General features: G+C 49.8%; 1 long non-coding RNA gene across 2 annotated transcripts in view; it reads left to right on the top strand.

Annotated features, from left to right (window-relative positions):
- LOC106729098 overlaps positions 1-22,160 on the top strand; it is a 407,792-nt gene that overhangs the window by 334,579 nt on the left and 51,053 nt on the right. For both annotated transcript variants that reach the window (XR_004322440.1, XR_001365377.2), the window contains exons 4-5: positions 7,355-7,782; positions 10,666-10,778. This is a non-coding gene — a long non-coding RNA (uncharacterized LOC106729098). The remainder of the gene's footprint in view (positions 1-7,354; positions 7,783-10,665; positions 10,779-22,160) is intronic.

The following is a 22,160-nucleotide window of genomic DNA, read 5'->3' as shown; positions in this document are numbered from 1 at the left end:
GCCTGGCATGGTTTGAGAGAGGCGTGCGGCTTCATTTTTTTTTTTTTTTTTTTTTTTTGTAAATAACCTCTGTGTTGAGAAAAAAGTTTCGTAAATAACAGCAAGGGGAAAGGGGATTGGGAGGGGGCATCTTTCCCTCCGTAATTGAGACGTCTGACCTCACTCTGGCACAATTACGTTGTCAAATGGAAGATGTTTCAGTAATTAATAACATAATTAGTGAAGCTTTTCTGCTCCCCGTGTTCTCGACTGAAAACACGGTCCTCGTATCCGGTGCCCTTTGCAGCGTGGGACAGTCTTTAACTAGAAATACTTTCTTCTTCTTTTTCTTTTAATGAACAAAACACAAAAGGCGGATGCAGGGCCTTTCAGGGAACAGAAAGCCTACTCATTCGGTATAGGTTAACAAATGAAAATCAGACTTGAGGAAAGATAACATTAGGAGGCCTAACGCGGCTTTGGCCAAGGCTGCTGCTGTTGGTACTGTTATTAATAATAGTAGCAGCATGATTCTTAGACCTGGTGTTCCCCTCTCAGAGTTCGTGAACTTGCTCTCTGACACTCTTCTCGTCAGATTCAGGCAAGCCTTGGACGTTTCGGCTGATTTTACAGAGCTTGTAAAGCAGTCTTTTGATGCATCAAGTCCTCCCTGCCAAGAAAAGCAAAGACGTGAGTGAGGTCAGATAGGCTCTGGTCCTTTACAGGGAGGAACCTGGTTTTTGTCCATAAAACACCCTTGACCTGTGATGGGCATCGAGTAAATGGTGACTCCACCCATGGAAACCAGTGTGTGTCCAGGCCACACAGACCTGGGATGAAACGGGGCAAGTACCGTTTCCTGAGCCCTGAGACAAGACCTTTGCGCAGGCTTTTATACACATTCGCTCATTGAATTCTCAGAGCATCCTAACACACGGGCATCACAATTGATTGAGAAGCAAACAGGCTCACTGAGGGCCCCATACGTCCGCCACCAGCGTGATGAGCCCAGTTCTCAGGCTCCACTCACACCCACAGGATGGAGGGGACTCCCAGCTCCCCTACACTGGCCGGATTCCCCCTACTCCAGGACTCATGGCTGCTCCTGGGTGTCTGTCTCGATGTGGCTTCCCTCTCCTCTCCTACTTCTGTTTTGACTTCCTGACTTGCTGGGGTCTGGGCTCTGGGGTCTGGTCACAGTGGTGGGAGGTGGGGGCCTGTGATACAGTGAAAAGACAGCCGACCTTGGAATCTGATGTATCTAGGTTTGAAACTAAGCTCTCCTTACCCTGTGGCAAATTACTTCATCTTCTTGATCCTCGGTTTTTCAATCTGTTAAACAGGAGTAAATGGAGGGACGGACGTATGGATGGATGGATGGATGGATTAATTCAAAACAAATGGAGAAGACATGTTGGCATTAACATGCCTAAATGGGTAAGAGTGATACTTCCTTTGAGAGAAACTAGATGCTACGTCTTTGGTTCTGTATAAAAGAGCTCAGGAGTGCAAGGCATCTGAGAAGCGAGCTTGGAACCCACCAGGGGCCCTTGCAGTCAGTTTTGTTTCAGGTCAACACTTACCAGTTTTGTGCAGAGGAACAGGAAACCAATTCACATATACAAGAGCCTACTGAAGCCTTTGAGAAGTCTTACAAAACCTTTTTTTTTTGTAATAATATTATTGTTTAAAATCCAGTGAGTCTGAAAAATCTGCTCACACAGCCTCTGTTTCACATCTTGCTTGTTAACTTCAAGAGGAAGCACATCCTGTAGGGCTTGTATTTTGGATACCATGGCCGAGGCCACGGAGCACTTTCAGTGTCATTTCTGTCTGCGCGGGTTGGTCATCATCAAGAAACACGCACGTGCTTTGGAGACATCCTCCCAAACGACCATGCGATAGAATTAGGACTGGCGTTACCATCGCCATTTCACAGGTGAATGAATGGGACGCAGGCAGGTGGAGCGAGTTGTTACAATGGACAACTTGAACTCCGACCTCGGTCGCCCAATGCCAAGTTGGTTCTCGTAGAACCACGTGGGCTCCCATCCTGCAGCCACAGAAGTCTTTGGTGCCTGCTCGGTCATGGGTTGAGGCCAGATCTGTTGAAACAGGACTGGGCAGCCCGGTGCACTTCGCTTTGCCTATGTGGAAATACTGAGTGCACTTCAGAGCCTGACGAGCAGCTCTCCAGCAGAGGATAATGGGGAGTGAGAGAGAATGATCGCACTAACGAAGGCAATAATTACACTTCCCAAGACTTGAGAGCACTTCACAGTTTTATGAGGGCTTTCACACACGGCATCCCTTTTGATTGTCACAGCAACCCCATGCAGACGGTGGCCCGGCAATGCTCATCCTCATCGGACAAGGAGGAAAACCACTGTGCAGCGAGGTGAAGGAAAGAGCAGAATCTCACACAGGATGTCAGGGGCAAGTCACCCAGCCCCATCTCCTGTCTCCTGACTCATTCTGCTGTTTGGGTTGGCGTCCAGTAGAGAACCTGGTAGGAACAAAGCTTTCTCTTGGCAGTGTCCACTCTTTTCTCCTGCTCATTTCTGTTCTTTCCTCCTTCCTTTCTTTAAAATGAAAATTTCAAAAATGCAGAAATAGGCAAAGAAAAGAGGAGACCAGTCATTCATAATCCCACCACCCAGAGATAACTGCTGTGTTTTGCGTCCGATAATTGTTTTACGCACATTTGCTTGTTACTAAATTTTCTCCAAAGCGCAATTTTAAATGTCTGCAATGAATTACATTTGATCTTACTTTACATGACCCATCTTTTGTTGTTGGACATTTAGAATGTTTTCCCATTTTCTGTAATTTAAATAACATGATAAACATCATTATATAGAAATATTTGTACACTTCAGAAAAACACGGTCCTTGAGATACATTTCTTGAATGCAATTTTAGAGTCAAAGTGTTTGCGGATATTTAGGACTCTGCAGAGATATCTGACACTGCCATCCGGAAAAGTTCTACCAATTTTACAGCCTCATGAGCAACAGTTTTCAGCACTTAGTATTGTTCTTTCTGACCTTGTAAAAGTGCACAGGCATTGTTTTAATTTCTCTTTCTTTATTGACCAGTTTGGATGATTTTCTTTTTTTAAATACTCATTTTTGGTTGGTCATTTTTGTTTCTTCTTTTGACTATTTCCTGCTCATGTCCTTTTCCTGTTATTCCTATGATGATGATGATGATTTTACTTGGGCTATACTTTTCTTATTAACGTATTAGAACTCTTTATATATTAAGGGAGCTATTGTATGTTGCAAATAATGTTTTTCCCTAGTTTGAAATCATAGTTAAGTTGAACACTATGAGCCATGTTTTTAATTGATGAGGGAACCTAACAGGGAGAAGACCTCAGCTCAGGATGAAGAAGACATTTCTAGTGATGAAGGAAAGTTATGCAAAGAAGGGATTGGTGGTTTTGTGATAACCCCATTTCATGGAGAGGTTAGCCCAAGGCTCAGAGAGGTCCAGGAGCTTGCCACAGGTCACACAGCACAAAGCGTCAGAAAAGAGATTTGAGCAGGTCTGCCTGTCTCCGACTTGTGTGTACTTTCCACTCTGTGGCATCTTGGCATCCCAGAGGGAGGTGATGACCAAAGTGACGTTGCAGATGTAAATTGGTTGCAGTCCACAGAAAACCTCAGACAAGGAAAGAGACAGGAGAATGAAGAGAACAATTAGGAGATTGAGAACTAGAGTCCTCAAAGAGATAACATTCAAAGACGTGATGGCAAAGTCTTCATTTGGAAAAGGGAGATGGAGTTACATGGCCAAGCTACTTTCTTCACCCCCATCTTTCATCACCCCCATCAGCATCCAACCTTGGGTGCTTTTAAACCATCCATGGGTTTCTTTCTCTCTGAGATACATTCTCTTAAGAAGATAGACATGGAGTAACCTTCTGGGCAGTAGAATGTCCAGTATTTCAGATTCCCACCTCTCTCTTTCTCTCTCTCTCTCACACACATACGTTCCTATTTCCTTTTATTTATTTTTCTTAAACTGCTGAGTCTGATAAATTAGGGCTATTAAGAGACTGTTTGTTATTCTGTCCTGAGTTACTATTTTGAGAGCTAAAAACACCCATAAATATATGGATGTCCCGACTGTAAATGGATACATTTTAGCCAGTGAAAAATTCATTTTCTCTAATACACGTTTTCAAAGTGTCCTCCTGAAATTCTGCACAATATCTCACCATGATCTTTCACTGTTCCTCCCATTTTTATCCGATAAAGGCCGATCCATCACCGATGTGGTTCCTTTTCTCTGCACCATAAATAACAGCTGGGGAAGGGGGGCATCTCCCACAGACTGCAGCTTCGGATTTTAACCAGTTTGGGGATTTATTGTTAAGCCTTCCTGGGATGGGAGCCAGCAGTGCCTGAATGCCCACCAGTTATCTTGTGGCCTTCCTGGTTTTGGACAAAGGCACTCCCAGCCCAAGCACAGTAACTTTTGCATCTGATTTCAGCCTGACTCTCAGGATGGAAGATGGGATATAGCGGGTTGTTGCACATCCAGGCTCTTCTGGGTCAGTCCCAGTTTTTGAGTGTGGTCCCAGTGAGATTATTCAGAGTGATCTTTTTTACTCTCAGAAGTGTCCTGGTTTGGGTAATAAATTACAAAATGACTATAGATGTAGGCTTAGAAACCCAGTGCCTTATATTTCCTCTTATTTTTTTTTTCCTATTTCCCATCAGATGCTCATTCTCTGTATTGAATCCTTCTCTCTCTTCCATCAACTGCTCGTCATAGTCAGGAGACTTACAATCAGAGGTAATGTCTCCAGGCTTGCAAAAAAAAAAAAGACAGAAAAATGATGTTAGTTTCCACCATGTACAAGGCTCTATGCTAGAGGGTTTTCAAAAAAAAAGTCATGCTTTCATTCTAAAAACAGCCCCCATGAAGTACTGTAATTCATCAATATCAAGATGCATATTTTTTTTCTTCATTAATATCTCGAAATGGGGCTGTGCCTCCTCACTGATGTCATTGTGTGATTGCTGCTGGTCATGTCACACTGTGATGCACTTGTCACTGTCTGTGCTCGTGCCAGCATCGAAACTCACAGAATGGGTGTCCGCAGCTTGGGATAAAATCCCAGAAGCAGAGCATCCTTTTATACCCAGGAATCACATAATTGTGGAGAAAGGGTGGCAGAGTTGGCAAATCAGAGGTATTTAGCAATATTCTGGAAGCAGACATCATAGCAGATCAGCACTGCCTCCCTGCAAAGCCAGATTAAACACTCAGCAAACATGATTTTTGGTTCTTTTAAGGATTCTTGTAAGGAAGACTGCATCACCAATAACCTTGATGACATCGAGCACTGTGTTGTTTGCAAAGTTATCTAATTCAGGATTCTGAATCACAAAATGACTCTGAATATGAAGAAGACTTATGAATAGTTCAACCAATTGGATTCCTTGATAATTTTTCCTTTTTATAGGTGCTCAAGAGTGACATGGGATAAAATTATGCCCGTTAAGCCTCAAAGAGGTATTAAACTAATTCTATAATGAAAATGCCAAGCAATTTAAAACATCAGGTCAGAGTGTTTCGGCAGTATCCGCTTTCTTTCTAAGTGATCTATGAGAAAACAGGCATCGTACAATTGGTGGTCTAACTGTGATTCAGTGTGCCAGCTACTGGCGAGCCCATTTCACAGGTGAGACTAGAGAGGTGTGTTTTGTCTGGCCTAAGATGACACAGTTAGCTAGTGCAGTGCAGGAGGAGGGTTGGAATGACTTAGATAATGGATTTAGGTCATAGTCATGGAGTTGCTACAACATGCCAGACAACATTCGGGAGACGAAGCAGTGAAGGAAACCCATGTGGTCCCTGCCCTCCCAGAGCTTCCAGTCCTGGGAGTAGTGGGAGTGCATGGGGGGGACAGAGACAGGTAATTGTGATGCATCCTGAAGGGTTTCATGGTAGCTGGAAAACCAGCCCTGAACCTGGGCTCTGGGGCAGCATCGAGGAGGAAGGGGCTCCCAAGTCAAGGCCAGAAGAGGAAGGAGGGGTGATCAGTTCAGCAAGAGGAACACAGGGAGGAAGAGCATTGCTCCACATGGCAGCACAGCAAGGACAGGCACCTGCGGGGCCCGCCAGCCCCCACCTCCGTGAGCGCACCACTCGGCCTTCTGGAGTTGCTGACGGTGACTGGCTTGGGTGGTGCCCCTGTGGTAGACATCAGCCGCTCTCCTCTCTGGTGGGAGAATAAGATTAACTTTCCTATGTACTGATGCTTTGGACTCTGGTTTCCCTAATTCTCAGAGTTAGGGGGTCTGCCTTAAAAATTCTAATCTGAAGGTGAGGAAGAACAAAGATCAAAGTGCTAAGGGTGGAGAGTCCAGGGTTCTCTCATTTCAGCCCTTCTAATCAGGAGTAAAGATCAAGCACACCCACTGGTGACTGGTGGGGCAAAAATTTCTGGCCAAAACAGCAGTGTTCGGGGTAGAGGGGGTACCTGCCCACTGGAGAGCGTCTCTCATTCCTCCAGCAATACCCGCAAACTCTCCACCTGTGAGACGCCATCTCACCTTACATGTCTCAGAAAGACAGATACAAATCTTTCTCTTTCTTCTCTTTATGATGGTACTTTTTTCAATTTCTGGAAAAATAATGGGCCCAACTTCCCTTCTGACTACAGTCATATTAAACATCACATCAATGGTAAGTGTCACTACTATAAAAGCTACTTAATTTGTAAGGAAATCCTGTTTCATAGATTAAAAATAATCGTGGTATGGAGATCTTGGCATTTTTGCTTTCTTCTTGAGGGCTTGTTCTCTTTCCTAACTATTATGGAAATGCCATTAAAGTTTTGAGTCCTATAAGAAATTTTTTTTTTTTTTTTTTTTTTTTTTTTTTTGCCGTGCCTTAGATCCCACAGGTAGTAAGTGATGGAGTGACCCCAGGATTGGACTCAAAGTGAGTTCATGCCAAAACATCAGAGTAGGTCACAGAATTCCAGGATGAGAAGGGACTCAGGATCCATTCAACTCCATCTCCCCACGCCCTGGTGGCGGAGAGGGAAACAGGACCCCACGGGTGGGGGTTACCTGCCCAGGCACACACAGCCAAGGACAAGCTAGGAACTGAGGTGTGCAGGAGGATCTGCTCTCCACTCACTCATATTTCCATGACTTTTTATCAACATGTATTTAAGGATCGTCCAAGCCGAGCAAACCACAGCTTTAAAGCAATTACTTGGTGATGATCAGAGGAGGGGCCGAGGGGATTCTGTTTGCTTATTTGTGTGAACCTAAAATGCCGGCTTTTCTTAATTAAGCTTTAACTCTGGGTTTTGCCTGAAGCTTTTCATTTTTCTCCTCTTTAACAGGTCCCAGCCTTCCTCCATCACCGAAGGCCCTGGGCTTTGCCTGTTTGATTTCTCTTTTCTGAGAAGCATCTGCACCTGCCCCACCAGAGGAGACCTCCCTTGCTCAGCTCCAATCCCAGCTGCTTTTAATTTCTTAATTATCGGCCATTAGCAGTCTGTTCCTTAGTGACTGAGAAGTAAGGGATGCCAGGATCTCTCTGCCTTTCCTCCAGAACTCATCTCAAGTCACCTGCAAAGAAGCGGCCTTCCCTGATCAGTGCTCAGTCTGTTTGGGCTGCTCCTGGTCTGGCCGTTATGGTCCTGCTGACCTTGTGTTTTTTTTGGCTCCAAATCTCCAGCAACTGACAAAGCATCCGGTACACAGGAGATGTTCAATACATGCTTTTTGACCAAGTGAATGCCACAAGTAAACTAGGCCTGGTGTTCAGGTGAGTGCTGTCTGCAGGGGGAGTCGCTCGGGGTAGGGGGAGGCTGTCAAACGCCTTATCACATAACACTGGTAGGGACTGCTGATCACAGAGAGAGATGTTTAGTGATGTTCAGTGGTCACATAGTCACTCGTGTTTTTGTTGGACTATCTGTAAATCTAGCCTCCTCGGGCTGGACGTAACGTATGCATCCGTTCCCTCTTAGCCTTGATGGAGACTCATTTAAGCCTGCCTGCTGGCTCTAAGAATTTGGTTCTGTGTCCTTAGATTACCTCTCACCCCTAACCAGAACCTCTTAGTTGTCCCTGGTGTTTCATTTATTTGTGCATTCACTTATTCATGAAATATTTACTTATCAACTACTGTGCTCCCCGTTGGAAGCCCAATGCTAAGATCCTCGCTTCTGGGGACCTCGTAAAGCAGTAGGAGACAGAAGTTAGCCACCAGCACATGCAGATGGGAGGGCCGTGGATTTCTGTAGGAACACAGAGCAGAGGCACCTAAAATGGATATGGGTCGTCAGAAAAGGCTTTCCGGAGGAAGGGACGTCTGAGCCAAAGGAGGCGTGCCTGTTACAGCAGAGGGGCGGGGGAGAGAGTGTTGGGTTATCCGTTATGGTGTAATTAGCTGCTCCAAAACTTAGTGCTTTAAAACAACCACCATGTTGTTGTATCTCACAAGTCTGTGAGGCAGCAGTTTGGAGAGGGCTCGTTTGGGTGATTCTTCTGCTCCATGTGGCCTTAATTGAGGTCATTTAACAGTATCCACCTGGAAGCTAGTCTGATCTGGTGGATCCAACAAAGCTCCCCCCGCCTGCCCAGAGCCTTGGTGGGGGCCTGCTGGGAGCCGGCCTCTCTAGTGGGGCAGTGGGTTTCTTGTATGGCCTCACAGAGCTCCGACAGAGGGGGTGGCAGCTGCCAGTCTCTCTAGGCTTTGGGGCCACAAGCTGGCAGAGTGTTCCTTCCCCTGAACCTCACTGGTCAAGGCAGCCACGGAGCCTGCCCAGATTCAAGGGGAGAGGACAAAGGCCGCCCCTAGTTGATGGAGATGGGTCAGGCATCTGTGGCCATCCCAAATCCGCCCTCTTGGAGAGCTGCAAAGACAGTTCCAGGCAGAGGGGGCCGCGTGCGGAGGTTAGAGTCTGACCACATGGGGGTGATTGGAAGCGAGCCCTCGGAGGCCAGGCCTGAGGCTGCAGGTGTTGCCGGTGGGTGTAATTGGTATTCCAGGTTCTTGTCCCATCCCAGAAGGAGCTTAGAGACAGGACACTGAGGTTAAAAAAGTAAAGTGAGGATTTATTAAGTAATGGATAGTACACTCTCAGGGGAGAGCGGGCAGGCTCAGGTGAGCGGCTGCCCCGAATTTCTTTGGCAAGTTGGTTACATAGGGTGTAAAAATGAATGGGGGGAATATTCATTAGGGAGGGAAGGGTCTGGCGTTGTGTTCCCTGATTTTCATCCCAGCTCCACCTTCCCAAAGGGAGGAGGGACTTCTGTCCTTATTTAGTCTGGATTGGGAATGTCATGGCGTCGGTGCATCATGGGTACTTCTGATCTGCAAGGCTAATTCTATCGAAGCGAGGACATAATGAGCAAAAGGTTTCATTCAGACACTGGGGATTCCTGCCTTTTCCCACCTTTCTTTGTTGGCCTCTGGGCCACTTATCACCCCAAAAGTTGTGACCACTTATCAGCCCAGAGGTTCTTGCTTTTTCTTTCTCTGCCCAAGGACCCCTGGTGCTTACATAATGTGTGGTTTCCTGCATTTGGCTTGTGCCCCTCCTTTCTGCCCAATTTCTGCCATTTGGTCTGTGTCCCCCTTTCTCTGCTCATATCGAGCTATCTGCCTGCTCTAACACAGGGTCGCCATCACAGACCAGGCTTCAGAGCAGGCAGAGGTCAAGCAGAGCAGACCTTGCTCGGATGTGTCTTGGAGTCTGGAGTCTATCCTGGGGATGATGGGAAGGCACGGAGGGATTTTGAGTAGTGATGTGACCTGATTGGATGTGTAGTTGGGAATGATCGGTCTGATGGCTGTGGGGGAAGGAGGTGAGATGCTTGCAGGGGGAGCCACAGATGCTGGCACGGAGGACAGGACAGAAATAATGGAGGAGACAGAGCCATACCTCCGGAAGGGCAGGGTGGTGGGGAGAACTAGGCAGAACAGGGGCCGTTAGGAACATGTAGGCAGAGGACTTAGCACCCCATGAGCCCTTGTCCCTGGCTGCCCAGCCTCACTCCTGCATGTGACAAGACCCTGTCCTGCACCACCCCAACGACAAACGTCTGGGCAGTGGTGTGGACACTGGCCTGCACACACAGCTGCACGAGCAACCGAAGTTTAATCCCAGCCTTTCAACAAGCATCAGTCACCTTCCGGTGTGTGAAAAATGGGGACAATAATGTTAAATATGACAAACATTTAACCATCTCTGAAGCCGTGATCTCAGTAGCAGCTGGGAAGGGATAATCAAATGGTGACAAGGACGGAAATCTGACTTCCCATTGGAGAAGTTGATAAAACACTTCATTTTTCTAAACAAAGAGAGGTTGTCATTGACCTGATTTATTTTAAGCCTCCAGAGGCCTGTTTTGGGATCCTCAGATCCAGAGTTGGGAGGCCTAAGGGTTTCCTTGTCCCCAGGTGGGTCCTCTACTTTCCGGAGAGGGAAGTGACAAGACCCACAGAGCATCAGGTAGGATGCGCTTGGATTTGAGCCCCTCCCCAGCCCCATCAGTTACCCTCTGAGCCTCAGTCCTGAGTTTTAGAATGAGAGTAACTGATCTCCACCCCACACAACTGGCTTGAGCATCATATGGGATACTGTGGACAAGCTGGACAGGCACTGCCACACTGACCCTCACAGACGGTCTCCTTGTTCAGTCAGGTCCTTCCTAGCGCAAATGTGAGAGAATGGAGGCTCCAAGGAGTCAAGCAACGTATCCAACCAAGATCATCTCCAAGAAGAGGTTTGAAGGTCTGTGACGGTGACGCAGGTGAGACTTTCTCTCGGGCTCTGTAACAGCACTCGGGCAGAGAGTGGACAGGCATCCTGTGGAAGCAAGCGTGACCTCGGTTCGCTGAGTATCTTCCTGGCAAGTAGAGTTGCATAAGAATGTGTGTGTGTGGGGGGGAGTGATCTCCCCATCACCAGAGGTATTCAAGCAGAGGTGGGAGTTACCTAATCATAATGGTGGTTGGGACAACTAGTGACTCATGTGTGGGATCAGAGTAGCCAGGCTTGGAGAGTCGACAGAACCATAAAACGTACGTTTTAGGAACAAATGCTGAAATCAGCACAAGGCGGTTATTTACAGCCAACCTCTCGACAATGGAGCCTTTGCTCAGGGGCTCAGTGTCAGAATGAATTGGTCCTCTGAGGGGGTGGCTGGCTGTGCCTCTGGCCACAGCTGGGGCCGGCTGAGTTTCCTGTAACACCTTGGACCACAGTTCGCAGAACCACATTTCCCTGCATCCGCGCCGGCTCCTGCCAGTTCCTTGAGGCCCCTGCGATGGAGGCCAGGATGGACTGTCCAAGGCTTCCCGGGGTGTATCTGGTTTCTCCACCAGCAGGGAAACCTGAGGAGACATAATCTACCGTCGTGCTGTAGAGAAGGGCTGACAGTAACTCACTCTCCTCGGTAATCAGTGGGCCCTGGGGCTGAAAACCCGTGTAATGAAGTGTGTTTGATTTTAACGTCGGCGTTTCTCGCTCCAGCCTGTCTCACTCTGTCCCCTGCACCCGCTCAGTGCAAGTCCGTCTCACTTCAGCTGCTTGGTCCTCTCTCTCAGGGGTCAGAAAGCTTTTTCTTAAAGGACCAGCCAGCACAGATTTTCAGCTTTGCGGGCCATACTGTCTGTCACAACGACTCAGCCCTGCTGCTGTTGTGCAAAGACAGCCCTGGACAACGTGTAACGGAATCGCCTGGCTGTGTTACAGATAAAGCCATAGACAGGAAATAAATATATAAACAAACACAGCCACAGGCAGTATGTAAATACATGAGCGTGGGTAACATTGTAGTTAACAGAAGAGGCAGCCTGCTCGTTTTGTCCTAAGGGCCTCTTTCCTGACCCATTATTTCTAGCTAGTTCTCAACAAATCAAGAAGAAAAAAAAAATCCATCCCTTATGCCGGTGCCTGATGCTGGTGGGAGTTACAGAGTCACTCCGCCAAGTGTGGTCCCCGAGACAGCAGCGGCAGCCTCACCAGAACCAGGTCCGGGGAGATGGTCAGAAATGCAGACTCTCAGCACCTCCCTTCTCTTCCCCCTCCGAAACCCCCTCCTCCCATTAGAATCTGCATTTTCACAAAGTTTTCCAAATAAGTCACATACCTGTTCAAGTTTGAGAAATGACTAGAGCAATCTTGGGGTAGAGATTAGCACCTGTATTTAAACCATTTGTGTTTTTGTCATTGTTGTGATTGCTGATTGCACAGTGAGCTAAAAAGTACCACAAATGTTTAGACTCTGCAAAGGAGGATCGGTGGAGAAGGGTAATCGTAAAACTTCTTCTGAGAACTGCTGTGATGATGCTAACCTCGCAGTCTCTGGCATTTTCCAAACTGATGTAACAAATGAAATTGTCACAGTACCCCTTTGTACAAAAGGTCACAGCTCTGCTCAGCTCCAGGGCTGCTCCTCACCTGTGGTGCCCCCTGGAGTTGTACAGTGTCCCACCTGAGCAGCTGGCCACAGCAGCCCTGCCTGTGAGGCAGCTTGACGACCTCAGACTTTCTGATGTATAAACTGAGGCCAGCAGCTTGTGAGAAGAGGGGAAGACCAAGGTCCCTTTGGAAGAGTGATTCTGTACTCGCGTAAGGAAGGGGAACAGGCAATGACGTTTCTGTAACATTTGCCACATGGGAGGCAGTCTTGCTTTTTGATCCTGAAAACCCTGTGAGGTAGACAGCTATTACTACAGTCACGCCCATCTTCTGCTGGAGAAAATCAAAGCTAAGGCAGAGAGCCAGGGTTCACAGGCAGACCTGACCAGGTCGGCAGCCCACCCTCCCCCATCATCTCCCCAGATTGTGTCCCCTCCGCCCCAAACCTCCCCCAGCTGCCACGCATTTCTTCCCAGGTGGGCTCCTCATCTGGCAGGAAGGTCAGAATGCAAGCAGCCTGCAGGTGTCCCAGGTTGGGGTCTTCCCCCTGACCTGCCCTGAGCCTTGGAGGTGGCTGTATGGCGTACCCCTCATGATCAGGCTCACTGGATTCGGGGCTCACTTATCTCCTGGAGGAGCCGAGAGACTCTGTGTAATGGACCTGTGCTTTCTGAGCCTGTTTTTGTCCCCCCGGAGGACGGGGTGTTGTAGACGGACGGCCTCAGGCCCGCTGCCTGTGTCCCGTGGGTGGCGTCTGACAGCCGTGGCTGTACTAGCTGTCTCGTGTCTCCCTCTGGAACAAGCAGGGCCCCCTGGCTTTCAGAGGCAGCCCCTGGTCCTGTTTCTGTTCAGAGTGTTATTATATCATGGGTCTAAGAAATTGGCATTTCATTCTCTCTCATCTTGGGAAGATGAGGGGTGGTCTCTCCAGATCATACATGGAAGGAACCACGTTTCCTCGGCCTACCCAGGGCTGGCCAGCCCCACAGGGAGGAGTCCGCACACAGTGGTGAGGGAGCCAGTGACCCCAAGCTCGGAGACCCAGGCCGAGGGCCCAGTCCCTCTACAACAAGCTGTATGATGCTGAGTGACTCACTGCTCTTCTCAGAGCCCCGACCCCAAGCAACCAAGATGAGGAAGAGCTGGAAACAGCTGAACCCCAGGAACATCGGGGTTCCGAGCTGGCCTTGCACATACAGCATGCCTGGGCCTGTGCTGGTCCCTTCACATGCATGTCACTAACATTCATCACAAACCTAACACCATCCTGCTACAGGAAAAATAGAGTGTGAGAGGATGGCTGTGTCCCAGGTCTCGGTCGAGTCCCTGGAACACGCCCCACCCAGTGAGAGTCCTTGGTTTCACGTAGGAAAGAATTTAAGAGCGAGCCATAGTAGAGGGAAGGTAGATTTATTCAGAAGGATACACACTCCATAGACAGATTGCAGGCTGTCTCAAAAGGCAAGAGAAAAGCCATGAGGTGTGGGGTGGTTGGTGTTTATGGGCTTGGTAACTTCATATGCTAACAAGTGGGAGGGTTATTCCAACTACTTTGGGGAAGGGGCTGGGATTTCCAGGAATTGAGCCGTGACCCGCTTTTTGACTTTTTATAATCAGCCTTGAAACTGTCTTGGCACCTGTGGGAGTGATTTAGCATGTGTTGTATTTCAGTGAGCGAATATTGAAGCTCAAGGTCAACCGGGAGTTGAATCTTCCGCCATCTTGATGCTAATGGCTGTGCCATTCTTTCAGTGGCTGTGCCCTGCCCCCTCCCCTCCTGTCTCAGTCCCGCTTCACAGGTGTCAGGACTGAACTTCAGATGTTCCATCACGTGCACAAGGTCACACAGGGGCTAAGCTTTGAGCAGGGTTTAGGGGGGGCCTCCCTGACCCCAAGCCTGACCCTTCCCAGGTAGGAAAGACCATGCAGCTTCAGGATCTGAGATATGGTCCAACTGTACGGAGCGGTTACTTTAGGAGATGCAAACGCGATGTGATTAGGAGGGAGCTGCTGACTCAGGAATCAAAGCTGGCCTCCCGCACCGGGACTGTTTTGCTTATGGTTTTGCCGAAGCTCCCTCTCCAGATGAGACCATAAAACCATGGTGTGACGACACCGTTATTCAGGGTATCCAAAGCCCTTCGTGTCCCTTCCCATGCTCACTGGTGTTCTGTGTCATTAAAATACATTGTCGATTAATATTTGAGCAGGCACGCAGAGCATGCGTGTCCCCAAGCCCCACATTTCTCATCCATTTCCTCTCCTTGCTGCTCTCAGGTCTCCCTTTGGGTTACTTTTTACCCTTCTTTAGTCCTTCCCCATGTGGTCCACGCACCCCCTTCCCCTACCCATCAAAACGGACCCCAGGAGCTCCACGCAGTTTGTGTAAGCATCCTTGGAGGCCAGTAGGGGTGGAGATGAAACACTCCTGGCTTGGCTTGTCCCCTCCCAGCCTGACCCCCGCTGATTCCGACTCCCCCCTGCAGTGCCCCTCCTGAGATAATCTCTCAGGCCCACTCTCTGCTTTCCCTTGGTTTGCATTCTGTCCACGCTGAGGTCTGCTGAAACTGTTCTTTGCTACTGTATAAGGCAACTTGCTGGCAGATCCTTTGAGAGATGCCACTGCCTGGGCTGGGGGGCATCCTTCCCAAACCCCTCCTTGAGTAGAAAGAGGTGGTAGCTTCAGTTCCAGAATTCCTCCCTGAATAACCCTCAGGCATGTCTCTTAACCTCACTGACCCTCAGTTTTTCGCCTCTCAAGTGAGGGTGATAACAGTACCTAGCTTCAGGGGGTTGTTGGAAAATTGGATAAAACGATGCTTTTTAAATACAAAGCATCCCAAAAGCTTCAGTGCAATTTTAAGTGTTAATAACAACAGAAGCATACATGCTGTAAACCTACCAAATGCATCATTTGAAAGTTGAAGTATTTCTGTTTTTTAAAGTATTTAGTTTTGTGAACTTACACATTTTTAATTTTAATTTTTGTTTCAGTCAATATTTGCTGTGCTCAGCCAGAAGGGCTAGGAAGAAAAAAAAGGAAATTTAAAGACTTATTTTTTTAAAAAATTCACAAAAGTGAATAGATGCAAAAGAATTGTAGACCAACTTTCAAATGAGTTTTTGTGTATTTACAGCATTGCACTGTCTGAAGTTATTAAAGCTTAAAACTCTACTAAAACTTAGTAAGGACTGCCCAGAGGGAAGCTGTTCTTTTACTGTTTGCATCAAAGTCGTCACCATCGCCATCATCATTAGATCAAAATGATCATAAAGGAAATCCTTCTTTGATTTTAATTACTGGAGACCAAGAAACCACGTTCTGTTCCTGTCAGTCTTCGGTGCTGGTCTTGGTCTGAAGCCACCCACGCCCTTGCTTTCCACCTGCCTTCTGTGGAGCTCGGGTGCCCAGCTACTGTAGGCTTGAGCTCCTTGCCAAGTTTCTTCTTCTCACCCCTCCCAAGCTCACCTACTGAGCTTCAGTAAAACACGGTGGATTCAGACTCTGGCAGGAAGTAGGGGTAGAGGCAGCACTACAGAAGACGTTCACCCGTGTTCCATTTTGAACCTAGATGTCTGTTCATTTCATCTGCATCCTTCCCCCAAATCCCACTCTGCCCTTGACCTTGTTCATCATGGTATCCACCTAGAGGACCAAGTGCTCTCACCTCTTTCCTTATGGCCTCCACCCCCCCCCATCCCTGGCTCAGCTTCCACCCATCCTGTCCCACCTACTTATTTCTGGAATCTCCACTGCATGACAGGGCCTCTGTCAACACATTAGCCTCTCATGGGAACCTTGACCCTCCTGATCATTCCGTTGGAATGTTCCTCCCTTCATAGACCTCCACTCTGTGGAAGCAGATAGCACTCTTTGAAGAAGCTATAAAGTTAGAAAACCCCCACTCCAGGGCTCTCCCTCTGCCTGGAGACACCTTAGCATCCCCCTCCTCCCCACTGCAGGACCTGCTGCATATCTGCGTTTCTGCAAGATAAAAACATCTTCCCTTTAACAAAACTAACTGCCCCAGGAGACAGCCTGCCCTTAACAGAGTCCTAAATCCCATTGTTCAGAGTAGCCCCTGGCAGATCTTACAACCAGTCCGGTACCTGTGCATGAAACGATCATGCAGCCCCTACCCCTTGTGTGCACAGCCCCCTCCTCCAGTAAAAGACCCTGCATGCTTCTCCCCAGGGCTCACACAGGCACCTCTCATCTGTGCGGCAGATCCTCGTGGTCTCTGGTTCTTGGTAAATTCTTTTACTGCCCGTGACCACCTCGTGTCCACAACGCAGCTGGCAGGAAATCTCCCAAGTCTAAGATTTTGGAGCCCAACATAATGCTGGGGATGAAAGAGATAAGAAGTTTAGGAGGAAATTTTCTGCTTGTAGCAACTGAGTTTGTAGTTATCGCAGCTACATGAAATGGACGTGAAATGGGTGAATTGGTTCCTGAATGCTGAATGTTGGGAGTCTCCGTGGGATCCAGGAGGCAGCTGGGTAGGTGCGGCTGAGTCTTCAGGGAGAAGTCTAGGCGGGCGCTAGGCTGTGGCCCCCTCAGCCTGGAGGCGCTGGAAGCCTGGCCGGGGAGCACGTGCTGCACGAGTGCGGAAGGGAAGAGGATGGAGCCCATGGGGGAACACGAGATAAGCTTGCCTGGCAATTACTCTGGAAGGACCATGTGTGGGTTCACAGATGCCAAGAGGGGGCAGGGAGTCAGTGAAGTGGCCAAGAGTGGCCACTGGAGAGAGGTGAGGATGGGTGAGGACTGATGGAAGGGGCTCCTTGGAGACCAGTGGTGATGCTGGAAGGAGCAGTGTCGGGGGAAGGGGAGTGATGGCAGGCCCCCGAGGAGTGGGGAGGTAGGATGGTGACCGGAGCCACAGTGGGTCCCAGCAGGAAGAAGCAAAGCAGCCCGAAGTGACAGAAGTGGAGGGTGTTGGCTAGAGCAGGAGAGATTTTAGAGCAGTTGGTGCTGAAGGAAAGGAGGGCGAGTGCGGCGGTTTGGGGCTCTACCACCTGCTGAAGAGCTGGTGGAGACTCTCAGAGACCCCCCCCCCCCCCGCAAGCTCCACCCCCACACAGATTTGCATCTTGTGGTGCAGAGTTCATAGACCCTCTGAAGCCTACCAAGGACCCTGGAAAAATCCGGCAGTGTCAGGGTGGAGAGAGGAAGTGGGGGTGCTGAACGGGGGCTCTGGGCCCCTCCTTGGAGCCCTCACTTCTCTTATTCAAGAACTTCTGTCTCTTTTCACAAGGACTGCCCCCATTTTACAGGCAGGGAAACTAAGGCGCAGGGGCTGGGGTTACGGTCGCTCCGTGTGTGTCCCTTCACCAGAGGCAGAGAGGCAACTCAGGGCTGGTGAGTCGCCTGGTCTAATTAGCCTCTAATTGAGTTCCCTCTCCTTCTTCTCAGGCATCACAGTGACATTAAATTACAGGATTCAAACATATAATTCCCTAAACTTAAATGTGATTTATCTTAATGGGACTTTGTACCAGGTCACTTTATCATGCACGGTGTCAGAGACCAGATCTATTACTCACAGGGACTGTCCCTGAGTCAGAGAAGCTGGAGCCGGGAGAGACCTTGAGAGGTCAGCTCATGCTCCACCCAGCTGCCCCCAGCTCTGGGCGGCCCCTTGCCCCACACTGGCTGCCCCTGTGGTTGGACAGCGGGGTTTAAGTGTGAACGGAAAAGGGGAGGCCCAACCTCTCGTCACGCTTGGGTCTAGCTGAGAGCCTTGTGACTTTAAGTCATCTCTTCAGTCATCAGTTAAAGAGGGTATGGGTATGATAATGCTGGTCCTCCCTCAGTGTGGCTGGGTTCTGGTCTGGCCAGTCACCAAACTGGGCTGTTCATTAGAAAAATGCTTCAGAGTCATAGTTATCTTAGAGCAGGAGGATGGCTGGTGTAGGACGTTACTCATTAATTCATCAGTTCATTCATTCAGTCATTTCATAGTTTACAGAGGCCCAGACTTGCTGTACAGATGGAGAAACAAAATCCAGGAGAGGAGAAGTGACTTGCCCAAGGTCACACTGGCCCAAGGGTAGCAGCAGAGCTTGGATTCAAACCTGGACCTCCCCAGCCCTGGACCAGGTTGTCTTGAACAACCACCAGCTGCAACCAGCTGACAGTGCTCTTTGAAGGTGGCAGTGAAGGGGGGAGATGGCTAATGTTTATCTCTGTGATGAATGGAATTCCGCTTGGCAACTTGATCTTCAGCTTTTGCAACTTTGGGAAGACAGAGGGTGATCAAAAGAATGTATTTGTCTAATGAAAGACACCTTTGGAAATCCGATATGCCACTCTGCCAGTCTCCTGAGTCTGGGGAGGAGGTATGGAAAAGATCTGTTGGGAGCAAGCCTGCTGCCGACGGGTTGATGTAAACCTGGGTGCGGGCTGTGCCGTCTGTCCAGATGCTGCTGGGCCCCAGATGTCTGCTGGGGAAACCCACACGCAGAGCGGTGGGGCTCGCGAGGTGCTCCCGGGCCCAGGCCACTGGACCTGGAACTCTGGAAGGCAGCTTGACCATGAATAATCCGTGTGGCCAGCCAGGCAGCGACTCAGGTACTCGCTGTCTCGGTTTCCTGTTCTGTAAAACAGGGGAATTGAGCTTAGTTCGTGGCCTCATTGTGAGGAGAAAGGAGATAAGGATGGAAAACGTTTCGCGTGGGGCTTGGTGGGTAGGCCGGGAAGCCTCCATTCTGCTGCCCTCGATGACGCACACCGTGCCTGTAATGCCGGCTTTTATTAAGCACACTGTTACCTTATTTTCCACAAATCCGGCATGAATAGAGCTGGCTGCACACAGGCACAACTTTCCTGGGGCAGATATTGCCTCCTTATTCGGCAACCACAGGCACGTGCTTCTGAGTTGAGTGGAGGCGTGGGAGTAGACACTCTGGCACCCTCAGTCCCAACAAGCCCCTTCCTCACAGGACCCAGGTCACTAGCTCATAAAACAAGAGAAGGAAGCCCTTTTATCTTTCCCGTTCCTGCATGTCAGGAGCAGTGCGGACACCAGGGATGTTAAAGGTGCCTTAGACCCAGGCATCACGCAGAGGACTCAGCTGAGATAGATGCTTATTTTCCACCTGGGACACACATGTGAGCACATGGCTGCTGGGATGGTGGAGGGGGGGAGCGGGGGCACCAGGGGTGGAGGGACACAGGTGCCAGAGGGCAGTTTTAGGGGTTCTGATCAGAGGGGGCTTCAGAGAGGTGACATGTTTGAGTTGGTCCTTGAAGGATGAGGAGGAGGTTCTGAATTTTTAATTTGGTTTGACAAAGATAGGCAAGTCCCCAGGGAACTGCATGGATGGAGTCTTAGTTGTGGGAAGGACCTTGGCGCAGGGAAGAGCAGCCTGTCCGTTTGATGTTTGTGGGGTGTGTGTGTGTGACTTGGTTAATGCAGCGAGGTGGGGAGGACGTGGGACTGGGAGAGAGGTGGCACTGAGCATGTGGCAGGCTTGGCATTTACTGCCTCCTATCAATGAGTCACTGCAGAAGGGGCAGTGAATCCATCCTGGGGTCAGGAGGGCGTCCAGAGGTTGTGATGCTTAAGCTGGGAGCTGAAGGCCTGGGAAGTGGCTGGACCAGGTAGGGAGGAAAGGAAGCAGAGAATCCCAGGGCTTGCAGAGGATGGAGGGAGGACAGATAAAGGGACAAGGCAGCTTGTCCCCTTGGGCCCTGAGTTGAAGGTGAGAATGGAAGGAAGGTGGCAGAGATAATGCGTGGGCAGAAGCTGGGGCCAAATCACTCAGCCCCGCAGCCTCCAGGATCCAGGACAGGTCACAGGTAGGGGGCTGACGAGATTGAGGTCCCAGCTCAAAGCCCCCTCCCCAGCCGACTCAAGCTGCCTGAGCTCAGGGCCCGAGTTCTTCTCTCTGCACATCCTAGAAGCACGTTGCCCGCAGACAGTGCTATCTGGTTGATTGGCCCTTGGCTGTGCAATCTGTTTACCTGGGCACAGAGGATTGCAGCCATCACTTAGATTTCTAAATGCTCATAGAGACCCCCCCTCGCTGGGCCAAATGCAGATTTGTGGCTTGTTCTGTGGAATCCACTCTGCACTACAAGAGTATGATATTACCCAGTGTTTATGGATGGCTGAGCCTAAAATATCCATTCTGAAGGCTACTGAAGGATGAAATTCCTTGTTACTTTCATAGATTCTCTTGTCTTATTTTTCTCCCCCTGTGGAGGAACATAAAGCATTCAGATTTTTAGCTCAAAGCCTGGTCATTTTGCTAATCATACCCGAGTAAAAAGGAAAAGCATTTTGAGGGGAGATGGTTTGATGAAAACAGCCGCAGCCTGGAGGGGGGGTCCCCTAAAGCAGCCCCCTCCCAGCCAGGATCTCTCGCTGTCATGTCTCAGCCACACCTGGTGCTGAGGGCTGCGGCTCAGAATGTCTGAGCATCTGTCAGTGCTGTTGATGCTCACTGGGACTCAGGACTTGAATGTTAGGCAGAGGCTACCCTGCAGCCCAGCCTAGACACCCACCCAAGAAGGAAACAGGACCAGGGCTTTTAACTCCCACTAGCTGAACCTCTGTCCCACGTCTGTCATGATTCCCCATTTCTTAGCAGGTCTTGACTCCTCCTTGTTTGCCACGTAAGCCTTTCTTGCTGAACCACGTGCAGCAGGACAGTGAGACAGCACAGTCCTTGTCCTCTGGGAGCTTACAGTGGAGGCGGCCACTCACACAGGCTGGGCGGGTAGCAGAGGGGACCGCAGGATACCGTGGGAGCTCAGGACAGAGGGGTGCACTCTCACGGGAGAGTCCAGAAGGGATCCCAAGGGAAGGGCCTTTTACCCAGAGGCAGGTGCAGTCCCAGGCCACAGGCAGGCAGGAGTGCTTCCAGCAGAGGGGCACATGCAGGAAGGGTTGGAGATGGGGCGTGACTCCGGAGGGGAGCAGGGCCGGAGGGTGTGGGCTGCTTTGATCTGGGTGGTAACAGCAGATAGAGCTGCGTCTCTCTTACCTTCCGAAAGGAATCCCATCTGCTCTGGGGGTGGGGGGTGGGGACCGGCGCCCTGCATTTCTGCCCAGGAAGCTGCAGGGTGTGTCCCGGAGGGATGTCCCGGAGGGATGTCCCAGTCAGTGAGTCAGCCACATTTTCTCAAGTCCCCTCTCCTCCTGGAATGTTGTCCACGGGGCAGCCGAGCCTTCCTGTGAATTGTGAATCCCCCTGCAGCCCCCAAGGCGTCCTGGCATCACGGGGTACTTAGGAGGCAGCACGTGTGGCTGAGCATCTCCTGCTATTGTACTGATTTCAATCTGTCCCCTAACCTTGGAGCCTTTCTTCTGCCTTAGAATGGGAACAATGCACCTACTTCCTTGGCTTGCTTTGAGGATTAAATACAAAAGCCTGCGCACTCACAGCACCTAGTAGGTGCTTTACACCGCCAGTGCCTTCCCATCCTTTCTGTGAACAGAGCACCCAGAGCCCACGTACCGATCATTCCACTCCAGCTCATAGTAATGCCAGTGCTCGCAGAATGTCGGCGCTGTGCCCTGCACCGCGCACACTGCACGCTCTGGCGATGTAATCGTGCCCACTGGACAGATTAGGAAACAGAGGCTCAAAGAGGTAAAGTCACCTGTCCAGAGTCCCAAACTAGTAAGCTGGGAATCCGGCCCTGGCAGTGTGATCCTGGAGCCCTCACACCCCAGCAGCACCCTGCAGCTCCTCCCAGGCCCCCCTCAGCCTGCTGTGTACTCGGGGGCGGGCGGGGGCCTCCGAGCCCGCTCCTTGC

Source organism: Camelus ferus, chromosome 9 (genome assembly GCF_009834535.1).
Source record: "Camelus ferus isolate YT-003-E chromosome 9, BCGSAC_Cfer_1.0, whole genome shotgun sequence".
Lineage (NCBI taxonomy): Eukaryota > Metazoa > Chordata > Mammalia > Artiodactyla > Camelidae > Camelus > Camelus ferus.
Note: the sequence above shows the minus strand (reverse complement) of the source record. Positions and strands in the feature narration are given on the sequence as shown.